Below are 6,000 nucleotides of genomic sequence, written 5' to 3'. Positions count from 1 at the left end.
GAAATGTGTTTATGATGCAAGTAAAAAATTATTTGGGATAATTTCACTATGTGGGTCATCAATTGTATGATGCAATTGCCTAGCAATTTCAGAAAGTCCCTTTCCCTAGTTGACTACCAAATGAAATTGGGTAAATTCTATTTTAACCCTCTAAACTATATCCGATTTTCCACTTCAGTCCCTAAACTTTAAAATGAGACACTTAGGTCCTCAAACTACTGAATCCGTCCCAATTAAGTAAAATTGTTGACAAAATCCACAAAATCGTCAGGGTTTTATGAGTGTGCAAAACAAGCGCCATTGACCAAGAGCAGGGATGCAAATTCAGAGAAAAGATATAAAAAGAAAGAAATTTATTTAGCACAAAGAAGGGAAAAGGAGGCACATTCGGGTGATATAATTGACTCAATCCAATTCATAAAAGGGAAGAGATGTGCCCTAATAAAAAGAAAGCAAATGGCTGAATATCCAAATGAGGGGTAAGAACTAAGAGGTTGAGAGCTTTAGAAAATCTGAAGATAAGAAAGAAGACAAAGGAGAGATGGTTAGGGATACATGCAACAATGGAAAACAAGCATTGATGATGGCATCATGGACAGGTTTAAACCCAAGAAGAAGGTTTTGTCGATGTCCAAATTATAGGATAATTTCATTTCCATTATATCTGTTTGTACTTCTTCCCCTATGGTTCCGATTTGTATGCAATGCACTTAAATAAACCTATATTTACTCTCTCAATGGTGTTGTTAATGTAGGAAACGGGGGAATGCAGTTATTGGGATTGAGTGGATCCTGAGATGTGTCAAAGGTCCAAGGATATAATCCCTAGACTAATAAGAACAAAAAACAAATTGAAATCTAAGATTAAGAGGTTGCAAGAGAACTCAAAGCTGTAGGAAGCAAAACTAAGGAGGCTAAAGATATACTTGTTTCTTCACTGGGTTGTTGTTGTTATATGGATGCTTTTGTTCAAATCTGGGCCATAAAGGTCATCATTGGAGTTTGACAAGAATCATGTCCATCTATATGGGAAAAGAAGCAATGGTGTCGTAGAATAACATAGTGCAACATGCAATGCAATGCATAATAGTGCTATGTAATTGGGATGGAAAAGATGTAATTTTTGTCTCTCTGTATAAGCTGCGGTTCTGATGTAATGTAGCATATGCTTGAAGGAGCACTAGGTTCACTAATTTTGGATACAATTTTTAGTTTAGGGGATTATGTACTCTTTTGTTTGAACTTTAGGGACCTAAGTGTCCCTAGCTAATGAAGCATTGGGATTGAACTATCCCTTTTTGTATAGTTGAGGGACTGAAGTGTCCTAACTTATTGAACTACTTTTGATAGTAAATGATAAACCTGTAAACATTTGTAACACCACCAACTGTTTGAGACAATAGATGCAATTGAAAATGGACTGAATTTGATCATTTAAGAAGAAGGCATGTTTAGCCTTACACCAAAAGACCAGACGTTTCACAAATTTACAAAACAATAGCAAAAATTTCTTGGCATTTACAACATTAGTTGCCATTTACAAAACATCAGCTCCCAAAAATATAATGTGAACAATTTATAGCAATAGAAATTCACAAAAACCAGCTAAACATAGAGCTGCAACACATTGCCATTTACAAAACACAGCTATTTTCTTGTGCGATTTAAATTTTCTAATTTTGCAGCTTCATTTGCATTCCTATAGAGCTGAACATTGGCCAATGCTAGTTGAATTATTTATATGACTTGCTGCTGCTAGATAGATTTACACACATGTTCCCCCTTCAAGTGAAGGGGACTCTCTTTGGACAAAATTTTAAGTTTCATTTTGTCAGTTCGACAAATCTCAGGAAAGGTAAATAAAATTGGATAAAACTTAAAGGGCTGTAAATGTAACAAGGTGAATTTATTAAAAGGTATTTTGGGATTAATCATATATTGTTCTCATGCAAGCATAATTTCTGATGGCAATTAGCGTTAGAGGGAATTTGATAAACATTTTCTCATTCAAGGGAATTGACTCTAATTTAGTCAAGTTATAGGGCTCATTTAGTAATTTGATCAAACTTTAATGGAAGTAAATATAACTAGAGTAAATATTATAAATACTGATAATGTATGCACTATCACGATCGGATGCACGACACATTTGCAAAATTTAGGTTTCAAATTTAAATTCGAATTATGTGTCATGCATCAAATGGTAAAAATACATACACTATCAGTATATTCGCAGCATTTTAGTCTTGTACATTTGAAACTCGACTAAACCAGCATGTGAACTTCAGTGCAATGTTCTTCAACTCAGTCAAAATGAGTGATAATTGACTGAGTGATTAGTTCCGAGTTTTATCGGTCCAATTGGCCAACTCATTGGTCCATTGTTTTTCTTATTTATTATAAACATGTATAAAGAAATCTAAAAATTTTCCATTACCAATGATTATTATGCGCTAGATGAGTTACATATGTAATTATTTCTTTAAATTCATCTTACAATGAGAGTAACATCCAACAACTTTGGAACCATTAACTGTAAGTGTCCTTTTCGGTGGGAAAATACTATTTAAGTACCCAAAAAACTTTCTTGGTAAGATAAGAAGTCAAAAACAGTACAAGTAATGTTGTGAAAATTAAAAATTGTAATTTCTTCCAACCACTAAAGAAAGAAAAGGAAACTTCAAAAATAACAAAATTGTAATTTAAGAAAATAAACTTCAAACCACAAAAGATATATACCCAAAAGGTCAAAAAAAAAGAAAAAAAATGAAGGATACTTTAAACCAAAAAAAGTGGCTTTCAATTGATAACAAAACAAAAAAAATGATAACAAAACAACACCATCTCCTAGTATCACCTTCGTCGTACAAGAATTAAATAAAGAAATATATGTGCTGCAAAGGAGCATTCCTAGGGAAAGCAAAGTGGAGAAGAGTCTGATGTAGATGATCTTTGCAAAAGCAAGAATAACGAAAAGAATAATTAGTCGTGTTTGTTTAGATAAATAGGATTTTGTTAATGTAAAATATTATGTTGTAACAATAAGTACTAATTAGCAAGATTAAGAGTCTGATGTAGATGATCTTTGCAAAAGCAAGAATAACGAAAAGAATAATTAGTCGTGTTTGTTTAGATAAATAGGATTTTGTTAATGTAAAATATTATGTTGTAACAATAAGTACTAATTAGCAAGATTAGGAATGTCAATTAGTATCAATTACATCATTAGTTAAGATATTTACCTTGTATAATATTAATGTAGGTTCATTGTGTTTAAGTGTCTACATTTATTTTATAAAACTTATAAATATAGACGTTATATCATTGTACAAATTATGATTTCAATAAACGTTTTTCTCCAAAATTGATATCTTTTAACATGGTATCTTTTCCTGTTCTTTAGGAAAATTGTTAGACTACATGGAATGCCATGCACCATTGTTAGTGATAGAGATGTTAAGTTCCTCAGTTATTTTTGGAAATCGTTATGGGGTAAACTAGGAACTAAACTCTTATTCTCTACTTCTAGTCACCCTCAAACCGATGGTCAAACTGAAGTAGTTAATAGGACACTCTCTACTTTGTTGCGTGCACTTATCAAAAAGAATTTAAAGTCATGGGAAGATTGCTTGCCACACGTTGAATTTGCCTGTAACCGCACAGTCCATAGCACCACACACTATTCCCCATTTGAAGTCGTTTATGATTTTAACCCTCTCACGCCTTTGAATTTATCACATTTACCTATAACTGAGCGAACTAAGATGGATGGGTTGAAGTAGGCTGAGCAAGTGCGTGCCTTCCACCAAAAGGTAAGGGATAATATTGAAAAGCGCACATTCCAATTTATTCGTCATGCTAACAAAGGTCGTCGCAAGATGATTTTTGAGCCAGGTGATTGGGTGTGGATTCACATGTGCAAGGAGAGGTTCCCCATGCAATGACGCAACAAACTCTTGCCTAGAGGAGATGGTCATTTCCAAGTGGTGGAACGCATCAATGATAACGCCTACAAATTGGACCTACCAGGTGATTACGGTGTCTACGCTACCTTTAATGTGGCTGACTTAAGCCCTTTTCTTGTAGATGATGAGCTTGATTTGGGGACAAATCGCCTTTAAGAGGAGGGGAATGACGCAAGAGTGAGGAGCGGCTGCCCTTGAGGCCGTGAAGGAGGACCAAAAGGACCAAATGGAGTTCAATGGCCCAATGACAAGGGCTGGTGCCAAGAAGCTCAAAGAGTCCATGCAAACACTAGTTTGCACCACCTACGAGGGAATTGACCATGCACGCATTGAAACCGAGCTTGAGCAAGACAAGACAATTCGCTATACTCTCATTCAAGTCCTTGAGTCAAGCGAAGTGGAAATGGGAGCTCTATCCAAAGATTAAAATCTCATTTTCTGAGGTCATTAGTTGAGTCGTTGAAATAAGGGCTTGATAGTCCATTATCTTGTTTTATTTTAGTGATAAAGTGTCCTCATAGGTTCGGCCAGGCCCACTAGGCCACCTTGGCTGAAACTAAGTCCTTTAGTCCTTAGGAAATAAGTGATTACAAATCACTTTAGGATTTCTAGAATCAATTCCACATCACTTTAGGTTTTCTTCTCTATGTAAGGCTATAAATAGCCCACACCACCAACAGTTTTATTCATTCAATAATATTTCAGAAATTTGAGTGTTTACACTTTTCTCTTGTCTATGAGAGCCCCTTTGAATACTTGAGAATTGCTCGAGAGTATTCAATTGAACTTATCAATCAAGTACACACCTTGATTGTGGCGTTCTTCTACTTGTAACTTCGTTCCACTTACTCGAGTGCTTGTGGGTTGAGGTTAAGTCCAAGGTTCGCTTCATAGAGTTAGGTGTTCGAGTGTTGCTTCGCAAACCAACTTGATTCCTTCGTCTAGATCTGGGAGCTACGTGGGATATGAGTTCATACCTCCGGGCGGGTTCTTATCAGTTGCCCTAAAAAAACTAGCAAACTGCTACAGTAGAAAAGAGACCAAATGGGCATATGGACAAGGAATCTAGTGGGAACAGCACACAACAAACAGATGCCATCAGAAATGAAACAAGGCATACTAGTACTAGTCCAAGTACTGCTAATGTCACTCAATTAAGTACATAAGAGAGCTGCACAGCTACTCTTCAAAATCAGACTGAACAAAAAATTGATGGAGAACAACCAATCAAGGGCACAAGAAAATGCTCATTTTGCAAGAAACCTGGCCGTTCAAAGAAAGGTGGCAAGCTGAGGCAATGGATCTTTAGAAACTCACTGGACATGACTGGAGAACTTGGACTCAACAGTGTTGCAACTGATTCCCTGATTAACCCATATGAGACAGCTTCAAAGGAAATTGAATCTGGACATGCCAGTGCTTTGAAATTTGCATTTGTTGCTGTGTGAGATACAAATATGTTCACTCTTTTATTAACTACTTGTTATCTCCTGACATGTAGTTGAACTCCAATACTGGTGAAAAACTTTATTCACACAATCCAGGGATAACAATGAAATCACCAGACTCATACATTGATGATAGGCAAACAGAAGAGCTGGGTTCAACTAGTCGTGTCACCAAACGACTTCAACCAACCCCCTTCACTTGGAGGGGGAACATGTGTGTAAATCTATCTACATTGCAGGCAGCAGTAGGTCATATGAATAATTCAACTAGCATTGGCCAATGTTCAGCTCTATAGGAATGCAAATGAAGCTGCAAAGTTAGAAAATTTAAATCACACAAGAAAATAGCTGTGTTTTGTAAATGGCAATGTGTTGCAGCTCTATGTTTAGCTGGTTTTTGTGAATTTCTATTGCTATAAATTGTTCGCATTATATTTTGGGGAGTGATGTTTTGTAAATGGCAACTGATGTTGTAAATGCCAAGAAATTTTTGCTATTGTTTTGTAAATTTGTGAAACGTCTGGTCTTTTGGTGTAAGGCTAAACATGCCTTCTTCTTAAATGATCAAATTCAGTCCATTGTCAATT

The sequence above is a fragment of the Coffea arabica genome, chromosome 10c (assembly GCF_036785885.1).
Source record: "Coffea arabica cultivar ET-39 chromosome 10c, Coffea Arabica ET-39 HiFi, whole genome shotgun sequence".
NCBI lineage: Eukaryota > Viridiplantae > Streptophyta > Magnoliopsida > Gentianales > Rubiaceae > Coffea > Coffea arabica.
Note: the sequence above shows the minus strand (reverse complement) of the source record.